Genomic DNA, 20066 nt, shown 5'->3' on the forward strand with positions numbered 1-20066 from the left:
CACTCTTCCAACAATGTACGTCTATCTGAAAAGAACATGATGCATAGAAGCAGGATGGCCTGGTGGAAGGAGTGTGGGTCTGGGAATCAGAGGACCTGGGTTCTTTTCAATCATATTTCTAATCCCAGCGCTGTCAATTGCTTGCTGTGTGACCTTGGGCAAGTCATGTAACTTTTCTGTGCCTCAGTTCTCCTGTTCTCCCTCCTACTTAGACTGTGAGCTCCATGTGGGTCAGGGACTGGATCCAACCTAATTAACTTGTATCTATACCACTGCTTAGAACAGTGCTTGACACAGAGCAAGTGCTTAACAAATAAAGGTTGGAAGAAATGGCTGTGCTCATGTTTATGGCATCAATCAAGGAATGAAGGCAGGAATTCAGATTTTGCTCAACAGAGTTCATCAAAATTCATCATCCCCACACTATATGGGAACTGAGTGTTCAGGAAAATAGTACTAATAATAATAATATCGGTATTTGTTAAGCGCTTACTATGTGCCAAGCAGTGTTCTAAGCGCTGGGGTAGATACAGTGTAAAAAGGTTGTCCCACGAAGGGCTCACAGTCATTCATTCAATCGTATTTACTGAGCGCTTACTGTGTGCAGAGCCCTGTACTAAGCGCTTGGGAAGTACAAGTTGGCAACATATAGAGACGGTCCCTACCAAACAGTGGGCTCACAGTCTAGAAGGGGGAGACAGAGAACAAAACAAAACATATTAACAAAATAAAATAATTAGAATAAACATGTACAAATAAAATAGAGTAATAAATACGTACAAACATATATACATATACACAGGTGCTGTGGAGCGGGGAAGGAGGTAAGGCGGGGGGGAAGGACAGTCACAATCCCCATTTTACAGGTGAGGTAACTGAGGCACCAAGAAGTTAAGTGACTTGCCCAAAGTCACCCAGCTGACAAGTGGTAGAGGGGGGATTAGAACTCATGACCTGCAACTCCTAAATCCAGGCTTTTTCCACTAAACCACGCTGCTACTGTGTCACGCAATGTTTTCCAGAAAACATCCTATCCCCAAGCTCTTTAAGGGCATGGATTGTACTCTCCCAAGCACTTAGTACACTAATCTGCACACAGTAAGAACTCAATAATAGCCTTTGATAGATACTCACTATTTCTCCACATCCTAATTCTTTCCAAATTCTTCTTGCCATCAACCCTATCCCCTCATAAACTGATTTGGCCTTTTGGTTACTCCTTGAGGTTTCCCATACTGCTAATATAAAAAATGTCAATAGTCTATTCAGCTCAGTATTCAGTCTTCCGCTGAGACAACAGAATATAGTGTGGTGACTGCTCTCCCTCGCACCCATCCCTACCCCACACCAAAAACCCACCTTGATGGTGAAGGATGCATACGTAAACTCACTCATGAAACTGTGGTCCCTGAATTCATCCAAACCCTTCTTGAATTTTGAGTTTCTGCCTGTCCAACTTCCTGTGGTGATGTATCCCAATTTCTTACCATCAGTTATATGAAGCAGCGCTTCTTAGTGTGCGTGAATACATTACTTCTAAACTTCAGTGGTTGTCCTGTGCTCTGGTGTTGTGACAATAGTTTAACAACAATTCCATGGACACTTTATCTAATCCTCTCATGATTTTTTAATGTTGAGTCAGGCCTCCATCGGAGCTGTCAACTTTTCATTTTGAGTCTCTCACTACTCAGGTCTATCCTTTGCCCACATCCTTCCTCTTGTCCGGAATTCCTTCCCCCTCCACATAAGACAGTTCACCACTCTGGCTTTAGAAGATTTCATGTGCACCTTAGGAAATTTCCAAACTGGGCTTTCCTGGGCCAAAGTTGTGAATTAGAAGCAGATTCTTTCAAAAACATGAGATTAAACTTATTCTTAAGAAAAGAATGCATAGCCCCTCTTTCAACATCATAACCTACCCAACCCAAAAATGAACGGTATGTACTAATCTTTATTTCAGAAGTTACATGTTCCCTCCTGTTTCCATTTTGCCAACTATTTAAGAATATATTCTTTATTTAATTTAAATTGGATCTCTAACATGTTGACAATCCTGGGCAGTGGCAACTGGAATATGAAGTTGATATGGTTTGCTACTTTTTTGTGTATAAAATAGAAATTTGTTTTCAATCAATGTACTGACTGAGCACTTACTATTGTAGAGGACTGTACTAAGCACTTAGGAGAGTACAATACAGCAGAGTTGGTAGATGCAATCCCTGTCCACATGGATCTTAGGGTCTGACAGATTTTCCCAAAATGTGAGGATTTTTTTTCACTTTATAGGAAACACCGCTGAAAGTTCTGTTCTCCTCTTTCCTAACCCCCATATTTCCTCAGGCAATAGACTGCCTCAGTTTTGTTGAATTCACTTCAATTATGAGGCCTTGCTTGTGATTTTCAGTCTCTGGCCTTTTTTTAAAAAAAAAATTAACATTGAGGCATCTTAGTTTTGACGAAAAAAGCCCAATATATTACATTTAGCTCTCTGAATTATGGGAATCCAGAGTTCAAGAAGTAGGTCACAATTAAAGGCCTAGAACTGAATGCATGTTACCGTTAAAACTAGAAGAGGAAAAATGTGGGGTAAAATATTTAGCTAATTAATGCAAGAGGCTACAAGATATCAGTGAAAAAATTATTTCATCTGGATATTTGTTGATGAGGTGATCTTCAAAAAACTAAAGTGATGTGATTAGGACTCAGACTTCTGGATATTGGTGGCCCAGTGCCACGCATTACAGTAAAAACATAAGATTTGGGGGAAGAAAGAACTTCACATGAAGCTGAGAAGGGGAATTCCACTTATCCAGGCTTATATACTTGGAAAAATAGCACCTGAAAGGCAGATGAAAAACAGAAATAAGAGAGAGTGAGAGAGAAAGAGAGAGAGTGTGTGTGTAGTTGTTCTTTGGTTCAAAGATGACACCACTGATAGTGAAGCTTTACCTATGGGAGCAGTTGTGGCTAAAAAAGCCAATGAAAGGCTGACAGTCTACACCACACTACCTACCCACAAAGGCAGTTGCTTTTTGTGCTCATGACTGTCTGTAGCACCTGGGGCTGTTTTTGTTTTTGTCTTAGTCTCCTGAATCTCTCGAGTTTCCGCTCAGAGAGTCACTCCTTCCTTGACTGCGGCACATTAGCTGGTTCATCTGCCACAGTTGATTTCCAACATTCAGCTGTGACATGAACTGTCTGAGGCTGTGTTTTACTACATCCTTAAAGCATGTCATTTTCCTCCCTTTCTTTCAGTCCCCCTGTTTCAGCTCGCCATAAAGTAGCTGTTGGTGTATTCTACTGTCAACCACTCTCCTCACATGTCCAATCAAGAAGGTGTGTTGAGATGAGCACAGCTTCAATGCTGTAGCCATCTGACTTCATCCCACAACTCATTGTTTGGGATCGAGGATTGCCAATTGACAGTGAGAATGCAGGATAAAGGTGTCCTTCAGTTCCAACACAACACAGAGGATGGAGAAGGTGTATCCAGGAGTGCGCTTGTCATTGAGACACAATCTCTAATGCATTTGCACTGTGCTCATGAAAATAAAATCGTGCACTTTTCCCAACCCCTTGCCATTCCAGAGGAACATTGCTCAGACACCAATGATTAACAGAGATATTAAGCATGACCTATAAATAACAGTGATGGAACTGTTCCAAGGGCCTGATGTGGTATGTGTTGTTGTTTCAAGCCTTATAATCAGATATTAGGTGGGGCAGCACTTTAAAACTTGAGGTCTCCAGAGTAAGCGAGACAGCAACAAAGGTCTAATTTTTGCATATATAGTGCGGGTGTAAATTTGGGGTTACGGGAAGAAGAGGTGATTCTGTTTTGGAATTTAGGATAAGAAGCTAAAATTTAATAAAATAGTCCTACTTTAACCTGCACCAGACTAGAGAACCTATCCATTTAAATCTTTTCATGCACACACAAATATAAGCCGGCACTTTCCCGTACCTGTTCTTTAGGGACTAACTCTGTTCTCGACTAGCCTGTGGCATACAAAAAAAGACACATTTTACAATCACTCTCAGAAGCGGTAGTAGGATATTGCCAATTCCCATTAATTTCTCATTAAAAATAATAATGGCACTCAGAAAAACCTGCTGTCTTAACTGTTCTTGGCTCGGGAATGAATTTAGTTAAAATTGGACCATTCAAAAACTTGTCATTGAAATTGAATTAGATAATATTAGCACAATTAAAGAATGGCAAGAAAGTGATGGGAAGGGAGAAAAATTCTTACTAGAAATGGTTATTATGGGCTACCAGAAGAGGTACTCGTGGAAGCTAAGATAGATATTTGCTTCCCATTGCTATAGCTTAGGACACTCCAACCCCGACCCTTTCACCTAGACCTGCCTAAAGCTAGAGGTAAATAAAAATGCCTGATGCTTTGGGCTGGTGTGTAGGATGGCTAGCTAGTTATGCTATTCATTGAGAGTTCACTATTTACACAGAACACAACTCCTCTAAGAGGCCTTCTCTGATTAAACTCTTATTTCCCCATCCTAGGCCCTCCACTACTGCCATGCCAGCACTTAGGCCTTATCTATGCACAAGTTATATGATATTGGCTAACTGGTTGAAAGTGATGAGGCCGCAGTAGTGTTTGGGAACACTCCAGGGTCACCCTAAATGGGGAAGGGGATAAAAAGGTACCCTACTGAAACTGTCATCTCTCCATATTCAAAATATAAGAATAATAATTATGGTATTTGTTAAGCACATACTATCACACAGGCACTGTACTAAGCACTAGGGTGGATACAAGCAAATCAGGTTGGACCCAGTCCCACGTGGGGCTCCCTGTCCCACCTGGGGCTCACAGTCTCAATCCCCATTTTGCAGATGAGGAAACTGAGGTACAGAGAAGTGAAGTGACTTGCCCAAGGTCACACGGCAGACAAGTGGCAGGGCCAGGATTAGAACTCATGACCTTCTGACTCCCAATCCTGTGCTCTATCCACTATGCCAACATGCTCACCACAGGACCATAGCCAGTGAACTTTAATTTGCAGTTCTCTAATAGAAAATGAATGACGAAAAAGGAACTAATCATCACCTCACGGACATCAGGACTTTGTGACAGTGGTAAGTGTTGCTCACAAAGAAGAATGGCACTTCAATCAATCAATCAGTGCTATTTATTGAGCCCCTACTGCGTGCAGAGCACTGTACTAAGGGTTCGGGAGAGTACACAGCAATAATTAGAGGGTTTACAGTCTAGGGGATAAATGGCCAGCTGTGAGGTTCACAGCCTGATAAAGGACTGTTTGCAGAAATAAATGCTACATATTGCTTCTACTGGAAAAGTCCCCTCTCCTCAGAGCAGCATCCCTCAGGTGTTGGATTAGCAATTAGACAATCCTTAGTCTCTGGCCTCCTAAATCTGCCCAGAGGCATACGTGATCCAACAATGACCCTATGCCTGACTTTAAAGCAAAAGGCCCCTTGCTACCTTCATTAGTGTATATGCCCACAGTAATACACAGCAATGAAGTCATCAGGATCTAGAGGACCTCAATAAGGTGGCTCGAAAATCTAACACACAGATCATCATGGGAGATCACAATTTAGGTAGCTGGAGCACGGCAGAATCTCACTGGGCCTTACGGGATCCGAAAGCTAAAGAGCAATGTCTATGTCTGTTCAGTCCAGGCTATGAAATTCAGTTCTGATCGTCAACAGTAATTTCCACCACCCAAATAAAAGCAGGCATTATAGATGCATACAAAAAAATCTAAATAATGGCATCTCACAGGTCATATAAAACCACTGCATAATCATGTATTGCTTCGTTTTAAGAAGCTTCCTTTCCACAGAAAGTAGACAAACATAGAGAATCAAAAACAGTGAAGATCACAAAAGGGCTACATTCTTTTTCAATTTTTTTTAGGTACCATCCCCAAACAGCAAGCAAAAACCCTGTGTGTGCGTCAAATACATTAATAGTTTGCTTCACTTGCAGGAAATTAGGTCAACAGAGTTTTTTTTTTCCTTGTCTTCAATCTGTGGCTAACATGCAGATGATCACAGATTTTCTTCGCTGTTCAAAAGGCCAACTTTCCCAATTGTGGCATAATAAGCACCCATGACAATTACCCACAGTGGTTTTCACACTTTGGGTTTCAAGGCACAGACTGGTCATGGTGTACCCAAGTTCTAACACTATCTTTGTTTGAAATCAATGATGAGCAACCTAAACTATGCAAACAGCAATTAGGTTTGATGCCGAGAGTATTTTGGGACTAGAGCTTAAAAAATGTGGAAAATAAAATCCATGAAACGGTTGACTTGTTTGGAAGCAATATAGTTTGGAACATGCCTTGCAGCAAAAATTAACAGATGGATGGAGATTAGAGCATCAATATTCACACGACCTAACTGTTAACTGAGTTAAAAGTACAAAAGTCCTCTGTACTTAAAACACAAACACTGGAAAGACCACTGCAAGAGGAGGAACAGTTTTTGCCTCTAACACCTCCCATAGAAAGTTGTAGTATTAGCTCTTAGGAATTCTCCATAGTAAAATAGAACAAGAAATGTATATTACAAACTAAAATTGCCATCAAGTTCCTAAGGGAAGAAAAACCAAAGAAAGGATGTATTACTTTTTAAAGAATTGTTTGCTCTAATGAGAATAGCCTAGCCCCAATTATCAACTGTTTTATTTTTAAATACTGGGAAAAGTTTAAGTAGTACTTAGCTTTCTACAGTCCATTTTTTCAAGGAAAGCACAATGAGAAGGGTATTTATTAAGCACGTCTGTGTCAAGATCTGTGGTCCATACAAGAAAGCAGACTAGCCAGAGTCCCAGTCCCACACAGGACTCGTAGTCAACAAGGAAGGAAGAACAAATATGTTATCCTCATTTCACAGATACAGAAACCAAGGAGCAGAGAAATTAAGTGACTTGCCTAAGGTTAATTGTAGGCAAATTACATAATGGGGACTAGAACCCTGGATCCCATGCCCTTTCCACAAGGCCATATTGATTCTCAAAAATGCCCTTTTAGACTGTGAGCCCACTGTTGGGTAGGGACTGTCTCTATATGTTGCCAATTTGTACTTCCCAAGCACTTAGTACAGTGCTCTGCACATAGTAAGCGCTCAATAAATACGATTGATGATGAAAAATGCCCTAATTTTTTTTACTTTCTGAGTCATTTTATTCTCAAAATATCTGCATATCAAAATATCAAAATATCTTTTAGACTGTGAGCCCACTGTTGGGTAGGGACTGTCTCTATATGTTGCCAACTTGTACTTCCCAAGTGCTTAGTACAGTACTCTGCACACAGTAAGCGCTCAATAAATACGACTGATTGATTGATTGATTGATCTGCAGGAAGAAGAAAGGAAGAAAAGTAAAAAGAGGAACACGGTTACTTCATTGTGGAAGTATAATAATGATAACAGTATTTGTTAAGCCACCTGGAGAGTTTCCAGTACTTTACCAGTCTCGACTAAGGGAGGGAGAGTCAAGCAGAGGCCTACCCATTCCATTCCTAGGTCGGGCAGTGGCTAGCGAGTGGAAAGCAATCTCCTCCAAGTCAAAACTCACCTGTGCTGGGCAGCAGCGGCATGGTAAAGAGTCAAGGACGGAGACTCAGGTTTTTTTACTGCACAAGAGGAGGCAAAAGTAAACTGCTTCCCTATTTTTACCAAGAAAACCGTATAGATTCATTACCAAAACGACTGCAGATGGAGGTGGGGCATTCCGGGAGAGATGTGTCCATGGCATCACTATGGGTGAGACACAACTCGACAGCATAAGACAGATTTGTTAAGCACTATGTGCTAAACACTGTGATAAGCAATGGTACAGATTTAATTTAATTAGATCAGACAACAGTCACTGTTCCCAGTCTAAGCGGGAGGGAGAGCAGGTATTTCATCTCTATTTTACAGGCAAGAAAACTCAATCACAAAGCATATAAATGACTTGTCCAAGGTCACACAAAATTGACATAGTGGAGCTGGGATTAAAACCTAGGACTCCTAGGCCTTATTCGTCTTCTCTTTCCACGCTGGCATGCTGCTTTTCTAAATACAGTCAACAAAATGTCCATTTTATTGAAATGTGCATTCGGTACTCTTACTTTCTTTAGGCTGCAGGAACAGAAGTATACCATTGTGGGTAGCAAACTAAGCATACCTTCCTAATGCTTCCAACATTACCTTGTTTTCTTAAGGGATGTCAAATCTACCTTTAGAAATACAGTTCCGCTCATGCTGCATGCATTTAAATAGCTTAGGGCATGCACAGAAATTGTGTAAATGACTGAGGAGCCCAAAGGTCAAGAGAGCCTGGAGCTCCTCCAGGAAGCCTTCCCCAATTAATTTTTCTTCTCCGCAAGTCATCTCCTCCCAACTACCACTTCAACATTTTTACAGAACCTCTGCACATATACACTCACAATCACCCTTGTGCTTCTGTAAATACTGACTTACATGCTCTCCTATTTAAACTCTTACCCATCCACCTAAACACTGTTATGTTTTATTTTTATTCCTATCAGTAAATTATTTTGTATCTGTCCCCTACTGCTAGATTGTAAGCTCCTTGAGGACATGAATTGTCCTCTCCTAAGCACTTAGTACAGTGCTCTGTAGGTGCTTAGTAAATGTGACAATGATTGCTGGATTGTATCTAGGGGAAGCACAGGAGTAGCTATAGAAAAGATCAGTAGGGAATGCAAATAGGATACTAGCCGCAGTAGCCATCATCTTTAGATTTACAATCAAGACAATGGTGGTTTCTGGGGCTGCTTTAGGGAAGTCAAGAAAAACTGTCACACACACACAAACACACAAACACACACGTGCCCCCACCCCACGTTTTATAATGTGACACTGCTCCTCTGGCATAACTTCCAAGTCCACAGCAAAACACTGCTTCACTGCATTGAAAAAGAAAGCATAGATGACGACAGTGGGACAAAATATAATCACTGTAAAAATATAAAGGAAACAGATGAATCTGTTGTATCAAATCCTAAGAATGGTCTTGGGAACACTATTGTGAATTTTAAAATATCAGCTGTAAAAATAGTTTAAGGAGATAGGGGTGAGAGCTAGAGCTCATTCAATATCCCCCAAAGTTCTAAAAAGATTACAGATCTAGTGCCAAATTCTCATCACAATATATTAATTATGAAAGTCACAAGCTCTTTTCTATAATCCAGCACTTGGACGGAAAGATTATGAATACTTTCAATTCAATCATCATTTTTCAAACCCCATCGCTCACTGAATTCTAAAATGCCCCGAAAATGACAAAAAAATTATCAAGCAATAAAAACACTAAATAATCTATCTGCTTTCTTTTTAGAAAAGGGCCACTGAAACTTTTTGGTAGATACCAGGTTGTTAAACCGAAGAAACTGAAGGAAGCTTTTTAGAATAGCACTGTAGCATGAAGCATATCTGGTGTAAGAATAATGTCTTTACAAATGTCTTTAAAGTATTTTGAGACCCTTCAATAAGGTATTTGATTAATATAAAGTATTGTTCTTAATGCCTATATATTATCTTCATAGGGCATCTGTCCCATAAATGTGCTTGCAGCTGCTTCTCTGCATATGCACGGACAGATGATTCGAGAGAGAAAGAGATCTAGCTGTCTAGAGAAGGAGAAGAATTAGACAGCTGAGAAGGCATGATACAACAGATAAATAGATGGGAAGGTGGCAGAGAGAAAGGCAGAGCCCAGCTGGTAAGAGACTGTTTAGGCTGGAGATCTGAGACAAGGCTAACTCCGGTTCTGGCCCATGATCAGTAGTAGGAGGAGGAGGAGGAGGAGGAGAAGTAGTAATAGTAGTAGAAATATTTGAATGCCCTGTAAGTAGTAGTAACAGTAACTGCATGGCTTGCAATAGCAGCCCAGCATCTGAGCAATGAGCAAAGTTGAAAGGGCTGGAGAAAAAGTGATCACTAGGCTAGAGGCTCATTATGGGCAGGGAACATGCCTGCTAGTTCTGTTGTACTGTATTCTCCAAAGCACTTAGTACAGTGCTCTGCATATAATAAGTGCTCAATAAATACCATTGATGATGATGGATGGGCTCAGCTTTAAGTGGTTTTATACATGAGGGTTTTTGCACAAGGGTAGTTGTCCCAGTAGCCCATTAGAACAACTTAACATGTGTAAAAAGCAACTCATAGGAACATAAGCAACAGCATAGCAGGTTAGAACAATCACCTACCTACCCAACCTGAATAATTCTCTTTCTAAAAGTGGCATCAAAGGAGGCATGAAAGAAAATATCTCCTGCCACAGTTACAAACTCAGAAATCTGCAGGGACTTGGATGGGGCGTTCGAATCTGGCCTTACTGAACCAAATTTAGCTTTGTATTGACCTGGCCCAGCCCCACAAACTAGCAACACATGGAAAGTGAGCCAAACTGGATAAGTGGAGGGCTTTGCTGGAAGTAGGAGGGCTGGAGCAGAGAAGAAAAAGCCAGTTGGGTAGGAGAAAGAGACTCCAACTGGCTGGGATAGACAGCAGAAAATACAGTGCTGTCGGGGCAGTGGGAAGAACTGAAAATTGTCAGGAAACCCAGAAGAAACCTTAAGTTTTCCCAGACTTTGCTAGAACCAAACTTACAGGGGGACCTGAACTTTTTGACTCCTCTACACACTTCACCCAGTACTGTACAGTCACTAGAGTGAATGTTCTCACAACAGCATGAAAAGAGCATTGAATTTTCACTGCCTCCACAGTCCTGCTTGAGGGGAAAGTCCACTCTGGCAAAAGATTTGTACCGACAGAAGAGAGAGGAGAGGGAGATAAAGGATGAGATAAGGAGGAGAGAAAACAAGTGAGAGGAAGGGGGCACGAGAGAGGGAGAGAAGTGTGTGTGCTCCAGAGAGAGAGAGAGTTCATCAGAGAAGTAGACTGGAAATGAAAGGTGTTTAAAAAGGTAAAAAAAGTAGAGAATGCAAAAAAAAAAGCCCTGTCAAGAAAAATTAATGAAAAGAAACAAACACACCCCACTTTAAAATCCTGTGACTATTTTGTTCTTTGGTCTCAACCAGTTATTGTTGCTGTTAGTAGGGGGGCAAGTTGTCCTGTAGTGAACTGCCAATAAACCCTGCCCTTTAATGTTCTGCCAACAAGACTCAGAAGGGATTATTGCCAGGGATGAGATTTGTCAAGCAGAGGGTTATAAGCACACTGTGGTGCTGTTATATGTTTTTATGATATAGATGTTGTGAACTAAATCAAATAGCCAATTTCAAACACCCTCTTTCTGGTTCCTTCAAAATATTCTGAAAAACATTACTCCTACTGAACTGAAATGAAGGGGTTCTTTTTTATAGTCACAAGATGAAATGCCCCATATCCTATTAACAATTTCCTAGTCCATCCAATATCTGCCATTCAATGATGAATAATTTACATTTGCATCTTCTACCTTGTCGGCTCCTTGCATGCAGGGCTTACACTGAAAATGTAAAGAAGCATTAGATTTACTTTTTCCAACCAAATGTAAAAATCTCAGCTCTTCTATTTGCCAAAAAAACCCTCAAAAAAGATACCAGACCTGGAAGATCCTGACCAATTTAGTTATTGAATTTATGAAAAATACAAATCACATACTACAGTTTTTACAGATTCACAATAACAACTCACAGAAAGCTCCACAGTGATATTAATCTTGATACCTTGGTTGAAATAAAATCCTGTCCACAACCAAATGGAAAAACATTTATCTTGCACTGTGGAGATCTATGTTGTGTGGCCTCAGGATAGTTATTACTTTTGCGGCTGTATCATCTGGTTCAACTAATTCACGCTGAACTATTCCTGTGTATTGATTGTCTTTTATCTCTAGGTTTTATAGTGCAGAAGCAATATAATATGTACTAAAGGAAATGACTATGGTTTTTTTTTAACCTTCAGCAAAATGTTACTTGAAAAAAAACTTTAGAACCCAAAACAAAAATTTTTAATAAGATTTTCCCAAGTTTGGCCCAATGTCATTAGTAATCTTTCAAACATGAAATCCTTTATAAAATGATGTTTCCCATCTTAAAACTATTCAGTGTTGTTTAATTTTAAGAGTTCAGAGATGGCTTAACAGTACTTTCTCAAGGCAAGCAATTCTCTCGAATAGCTAAGGACATCAATGCACACCCGTTAAGCCTTCAGAAAACATCCATTGTCACTGCTGGGATAAATAAAATGCCCCTGGGATCCATAAATGCTATCAGAGTAGCTGCATCTCCATATAATGACCCATTTCCCCAGTGCATCTATGTAGCGGACTGAATTCCAGAGAATATTTAAGGGTCAATCAGCCTAAGAAAGCATTAGTCACAAAAAGAATTTTCACTTGGTGCAAAGAAATCGGAACATTTGATAATGACTTCTGTAAAGACTTTTCAGTAGCTGGAAGGTAAAACTGCTACTGTACCTCCTATATTATGCCCCTGTGACAATGACAAGTACAGTTATTTTCCCTCGATGATATTGATTTATTGAGCATTATGTGCAGAGCACTGGTCTAAGTGCTTGGGACAGTACAACACAACAGAACTAGCAGATGCGTTCCCTGCCCGTAGTCAGCATACAGTCTCCAACACAATCTTGCAGCTTAACAGATTGCTTCATGTTTATCTAAAGTTTATCAGCAGCCTGAGGTTTATGATCATTTGCTATCTTCTTAGAGAGGTGCCCCTAGGGCACCAGTCATCTACAGACAGCAATTTTTAACTGACAGTTTCAGGACTTGGGATGATGCCTGAAGTCTACTGAATTGGAAGAGTTCCCTAAGGGAGCAGAGCCTGTAAGCTCATTATGGACAGTGTCTGCCAACTTTGTTGTAGTGCACTCTCCCAATGTTCTGCACCCAATAAGCCCTCAATAAATTCCATTGATGAAATATATTCTAATACTTGCACCCACTTCTCTTCTTGTATCCCCAGCACAGCTATGTAGAATCAGTTGAATACCATGCATCCCCACTACAACCCCCTGGAAATGTGGACTCAGCTATGTAGAATCAATTGAATACCATGCATCCCCACTACAACCCCCTGGAAATGTAGACTAGATCAGACAGGAGAATGTAGCCTAGTGGATAAAGCATGGTCCTGGGAGCCAGACAAGTTGACTTCCAATCCTGGTTCTGCCACTTGTCTGCTGTGTGACGTTGGGCAGGTCACAACGTCTCTGTGCCTCAGTTTCTTCCATTGTAAAATGGAGATGCAATACCTGTTCTCCTCCTTTCCTAGACCGTGAGCTCCACTACTGTACCCAGCCTGATTAACTTGTATCTAACCCAGCATTTAGAACAGTGCTTGACACCTAGTAAGCGCTCAGTACCATAAAAAAGGACACCCCTGCTCTGGCTTGGTGAGAGCCATGCCACTGTGAATAGTCACAGAATCTTAATGAACTTTTCAAAGCAACCAGATCTGCTATGCAGTTTCCAGAGTCAACATCTACTGATGGTGTCAAATGCTTTTACGGAGTCTATGAAAACCACAACGAGGTCCTGATGTACTTCTCAAGCATTCAGCACCGTGCTCTGCACACAGTAAGCACTCAATAAATACGACTGAATGAACTGAACGAATGATAATGTTATGTGAATTTCCTGCATCTAATGCAAACTGTAAGCTCTTTATGGGCATGGAGCGCACCTACCAACTCTGTGGCTTAGTGGATACAGCACGAGCTTGTCAGTCAGAAGGACCTGGGTTCTAATCCTGACTCCACCACATGTCTGCTCTGTGACCTTGGGCAAGTCACTTCACTTCCCTGGGCCTCAGTTACCTCATCTGTAAACTAGGGATAAGACTGTAAGCCCCAGGTAGGACAAGGATTGTGTCCAACCTGATTAACCTGTATCTACCCCAGCACTTGAAATAATGTTAGTGCACAGTCAGCACTTAAGTACCATAATTATTATTATTAATACTGTATCGTACTTTCCCAAGTGATTAATAAGTGTCCTGCTCACAGTAGGTGCTGTGTACGCTGTAATTGCTCAAGAAATACAATGGACTGACTGATTGACCTAACATGCTGCAAAGATCTTGCCCTCTGGGTCATATTTTGAGCTGAAGTCACAAAGTAACCCCAGCGGCATTTGGTCGACAATATTCTCCAGCAATTGATTCAGAAATACTCTGGCTAACAGGACTACTCTGATCCAGTCGACAATGGAGAGGATGCCTTGATAATTGCAGCCTCCTGACTTTTCTCTTCATCTTTATTCTTGAAGATAGAGATGTTAGTATCTTTGAGACCTTGCAGCTTCTCCTCAATCAATCAGTAGCATTTATTGAGGACCTACTATATAGAGAACCTTGTACTAAGTGCGTGGGAGGGTACAAAAATCGGAGAGGATACAATCCTTGCTCTCAAGGAGCTTACTGGCCTAGGAGTGTAGACAGAAACTTAAGAAAATTACAGATATGGGGATTAAGAGAGTATATAAAATGTGTACACTCATATAATGAGCCCACAAGGAACAGAAACCATAAGTACTTCCCAACTTCGTATTCGTTAGTAGAGTGCTTTGCACACAGTAATCATTAAATACTATTCCATAAAATATGTATTTAAGTGATATAGATCTGTAGGAACTTAAGTGCTTAGGTAGTGTGAAAGTGCTGATATGAAAGTACTAACCTGGGGTCTGGATATACAACTGATTGATTGATTACATAGGACGTAGAAGGCTGACTGGAAGAGATAGCTCTGTCCAGAGTAAGTGATCAATAATAATTTTGGTACTTATTAAGCGCTTACTATGTGCCAAACACTGTTCTAAGCACCTAAGTAGATACAAGTTAATCAGACTGGACACAGCCCCCGTCCCACATGGGGCTCACACTCTTGATCCCTATTTTACAGATGAGGTAACAGACACAGAGAAGTTAAGTAACTTGCCCAAGGTCACACAGCAGACACATGGCAGAGTCAGGATTAGAACCCAGGTCCTTTCGACTCCCAGATCCATGCTCTACCCACTAAGCCACACTCCTTCTTTAAATAAATATCATGAAATGGAAGAGCATTGAAGATGGAGAGAGATGAGTTCTGTTCTATGAAAGGGGACGGATTTTTAAGGCAGCAGCAGGAGGGATAATAATAATGATAATAATAATAATAATAACATTCATTAAGCGCTTACTATGTGCAAAGCACTGTTCTAAGCACTGGGGAGGTTACAAGGTGATCAGGTTGTCCAACGGGGGGCTCACAGTCATAATCCTCATTTTACAGATGAGGTAACTGAGGCACAGAGAAGTGACTCACCCAAAGTCACACACCTGACAACTGGCGGAGCCAGGATTTGAACCCATGACCTCTGAATCCAAAGCCCGTGCTCTTTTCCACTGAGCCACACTGCTTCTTAAGAATGAGAACGAGCACAGTGAGAGGTTAGTTTATTAGGAACGAAGATTGCGAATTGGGGTGTAATGGGGGAAGAGAGGATAAGGAGGTAAGGAGATGCCTGAGTGTTCTAAATCCAGTGGTCAGGAACCCCTGATTGATGTGAATAGTGCTTTGCACATTGTAAGTGCTCAACAAATGCCATCATCATCATTATTATTATTATTATTATTATTATTATTATTAACTGGGCCACCTGTGGAGGTTTTTGAGTATACCTGTACTCATCAATAACATCTCAGTGTCACCTGGGACCACAAAGGACAGATTTTTTACTCAAATGTGTGTTTTACATAATGTGATAGATCATAACATAACCAAAGGAGGTAATTTAACATGGCTCTCATTTTACAGATAGAGACACTAAGGTCCAGAGAATTTCACATATTTTTTTCCAGGACAATGTAGTCGGTTTTAGTGACATAATTGAGAGTGAAACTTACAGTGCCTTAAATTTCTAGCCATATTTCCTTTTGAACTAACTCAGTGAACAGAGGACTAAGACAACGTCATAAGTAGATAATTTAGGAACCTACAAAAAGGTAGACATAGCATCTTCAGGAGTTTTCCCTATTGTCTGCCTATGTCCATCCTCACCCAGGAAACAAGCCAAATTGGTACCCTCCAAACAAATGGCTGTCTATATTTCCAGGGAAAGAAATTCCCAAAATGTCCTCAGTAATCTACTGTATTGTTTGATACCCTCATCATCGTAGTCATCGGTATTTATACAGTGCTCACTATGTGCAGAGTACTAAGTACTTGAGAGGGTACAATACAACAGAGTTGACAGACACTTTCTCTGCCCACAGTAAGCTTACAGTCTAGAGAGCCAAGCTTACATTCTAGAGGGCTATAAACTTTGAATTATGTCATGCAGCTTTAATTTCTTTAAGCCATACTGTCAAGGACCATGCAGACCATGTTTGTTGCAGCTCCGATCCTCTATAGTGTGAACACTGGGTGCTTTTCCTTTAAAACGACCCTTCAAAACAGTTGAGGCTAATAGAAGCAAATCTGCCATCGGTTCTCAAATTTTCACTACAGGGTACTGAAGGCAGAGCAATTTCATGGAGGATTATCAACTAGAAGTCTTCCTGCCTGTTTTGTTTTGGGTCAGTTCTAGTTTGGTGTCCTCTGTGATACAGAGAATCTATGAATAAGCCACCTTCTCCCCCATGATACGGCGTGATGGATCTGCTGTTTTATATTAAGTTGTGTGACTTTATTTGCATGTTTTAATAATCACTTCTGCTAAGGATTTTTATGTATTTTCATATTTCAACTAGTGTGATATTTAAAACAGCCTCAAGGCACAATTTCTGTCAAATAGATGCTTCTTTTAGAAATGCAAATGATATAATCTCCTCCACGGAGAAACATGACTCAAAATCCTCCATCTATTATAAAATGTAACCTCAAACTAGAAAAATATACACTATCACAGTTTATTAAATGTTACCAATTCAATTCCTTAAGCAAACTCCCTCCTGTCCTCTGCCACGTCTCTCACTGCCATTCTTGCAACTTCCCCATCCTCAAACTTTCACACCCTACAGAAATTCAATCAATCGTATTTACTGAGCACTTATGGTGTTTGCAAAGCACTGTACTAAGCACTTGGGAAAGTATAACAGAGTTGGTAGACATGTTCACTACCCACGCATGATGAGCTTACAGCCTAGACACGGAGATGGATATTTATTCATTCATTCAATTGCATTTATTGAGGGCTTATTGCATGCAGAGAATGATACTAAGCACTTGGGAGAGTACAACAATAAACAGACACATTCCCTGCCCACAACGAGTGTAAAGTCTAAAGGGGGAGGGGGGGGAGACAGACGTTAATATAAATAAATTACAGATACATAAATAAGTGCTATGGGACTGGGAGGAGGGAAGAAAAAAGGGAGCAAGTCAGGGTGACACTGAAGGGAGTGAGAGAAGAGGAAAGGGAGGCTTAGTAAGGGTAGGCCTCTTGTAGGAAATGTGCCTTCAATAAGTTTTTGAAGGTGGGGAGAGTAATTGTCTGTTGGATTTGAGGAGGGAGGGTGTTCCAGGGCAGAAGCAGGGCAAGGGCTAGGAGTCGGTGAAAAGATAGACACGGAAGAAGCACAGTGAGAAGGTAAGCATTAGAGAAGCGAAATGTGTGGTCTCGGTTGTAGTAGGAGAGTAGCAACATGAGGTAGGAGGGGGCAAGGTGATTGAGTGCTTTAAAGCCAGTGGTGAGGAGTTTTTGTTTGATAGAGAGGTGGATGGGCAACCACTGGAGTTTTTTTGAGGAGTGGGAGACAATATCCTGAGTGTTTTTGTAGAAAAAAGATCAGGGCAGCAGAGTAAAATATGGACTGGAGTGGGGAGAGACAGGAGGCTGGGAGGTCAGCAAGGAGGCTGATGCACTAATCCAGGCAGGATAGGATGAGTGATTTTATTTATGTGGGAGCAATTTGTATAGAGAGGAGAGGGCAGATTTTAGCTATGTTGTGAAGGTGGGACTGACGGGACTTAGTGATGGATTGAATATTTGGGTTGAATGAGAGAGAGGAGACAAGGATAATGCCAAGGTTATGGGCTTGTGAGACAGAAAGGATAGTGGTGCCATCTACAGTGATGGAATAGTCAGATATAAACAAATTATGGATATTTACATAAATGTTGTGGGGCTGAGGAAAAGGGGAATAAAAGGTGCAAATCCAAGTGCAAAAGCAATGCAGAAAGGAGTGGAGAAGAGGAAATGAGGGCCCAGTTGGGGAAGGCCTCTTGGAGATGTGCCTTCAGTAAGGCTTTGAAGGTGGGAAGAATGATCATCTGTTGGATATGAAGTGGGAGAGTGGTCCATGCGAGAGGCAGGAGGTGCATAAGAGGTTGGCATCAGATAGATGAGACTGACGTAGTGAGGAGGTTGGCATTAGAGGATTTAAGTGTGCAGGTTAGCTTGTAAACAGGAAAACAGTGAGGTAAGGTAGGAGTGGGGAAGGTGCTATAAAGCTGATACTAAGAAGCTTCTGTTTGATGCAGAGGTGGTTGGAGATTCTTGAGGAGTCGGGAAGCATGGACTGAATGTTTCTGTAGAAAATCATCTGGGCAGCAGAGTGAAGTATGGATTGGAGTAGGGAGAGGAGAGAAAGGAGGCAGGGAGGTCAGCAAGGAGGCTGATGCAGTAATCAAGGCGAGATACGATAAATGCTTGGATTAACATGGCAGCAGTTTGGATGGAGAGGAAAGGGCAAAGATGGACCACTTCAAGCACCCAGCAATCCTTGCCCCTACCCCTAACAAATTTTTCTTCCAGCCCAGCTCACCATTAATCTTTCCATGTATGTTTCTCTCTTCATGTTCACCCTATACCCTATTCTAGAGACCTCTCCATTCCTCACCACTAATCTTTAAATATCCTGCGTCCTGGCAATTGGGTGTCGGGGCAGGAGGTTGGGAGGGAGGGGGAACAGAGGACAGCCAATATCATATAATAATAACGGTATTTGTTAAGTGTTGACTATGTGCCAAGCACCGTTCTAAGCCCTGAGGTAAAGATAAGGTAATCAGGTTGCCTCACGTGGGGCTCACAGTCTTAATCCCTATTTTACAGATGAGGTAACAGGCACAGAGAAGTTAAGTGGCTTGCCCAAGGTCACACAGAAGACAAGCAGTGGAGCTGGGATTAGAACTCACGTCCTCTGACCCCCAAGCCCATGCTCTTTCCACTAAGCCACGCTGCTTCTCTATAGTGTTCACAACCATGAGTAGCCAACAGTGTGCATACTAAGCAGAGTGTACGCCTGCACTAGGATAACTAGATCATTTTTGAAGGCTGCCAACATGAGTTGAGGTGTGTTGTTTCCAGGAGTGCCAGAGGTGCACACTGCTGAACAACCGTACAGCCCCAAGCTGTGCACCCTCAGTCAACATAGCAGATTCCAAGACCTAAAATCTCCTTGGAGCTAACTGTCCCGCCTGGGCCTGAGCTCACTCATCCTTCTACATGAGTGGACCCAAACCTATGGCTGGCTCCCTGTGCAGTCTCCCAAAGGCAAGCAAAAATCACTGGGTACAGATCAGGAAGGATCAGACATCTTCGGCCAGTCCACGTCAGCGGGCTATGAAAGCTGGGAGTATCTGAAGTTAGGCACTGAAAGGGTTGAACCCATCGCTGGACGGTGTGCTTCTAGCCCTCCAAAAAGGTTCATTCCAGCAACACAAAATGAATAAGCACAGAGTGCATCTCATCAAAGGTTACACATCACATCTCTGTTCCAGATAGGGAGAGACAGAACTAAGCAAGGAAATAAAAACCACAGAGTGGTCTCAGAGCAGGGATGAGCACGGCCTTTCATTTCTTTTTCTTTTGATTATTTGGGACCTTTGAGGATACTGCCTGCACTGTCAGCGGAAATGAGGGAGGTGAAAGTGCTTTCGAAAAAGCATTTTTAAAGCTCTCTACAAAATTCAAAGGATTATCATTACATTTACTTTGCATTTACAATATGGCCGAGACACAGACTTTCCACAAAAAAAAATTTATGCATATATGTAAGATATTTCCAACTGAAGCTATATTTTAGGGATGAACACTAAAACCTCCATATCAAGATAATGTAGTACCTTTCATCATTGCTCAAATTCACAGGATTGCCAC

General features: G+C 41.4%; 1 protein-coding gene across 1 annotated transcript in view; it reads right to left on the reverse strand.

The window, feature by feature from the left end:
• The window catches only part of ULK4 (unc-51 like kinase 4), a 542391-nt gene that overhangs the window by 340411 nt on the left and 181914 nt on the right, over positions 1 to 20066 (reverse strand). The gene's annotated exons all lie outside the window — the stretch shown is intronic.

This window comes from Tachyglossus aculeatus, chromosome 2 (assembly GCF_015852505.1).
Source record: "Tachyglossus aculeatus isolate mTacAcu1 chromosome 2, mTacAcu1.pri, whole genome shotgun sequence".
Classification (NCBI taxonomy): domain Eukaryota; kingdom Metazoa; phylum Chordata; class Mammalia; order Monotremata; family Tachyglossidae; genus Tachyglossus; species Tachyglossus aculeatus.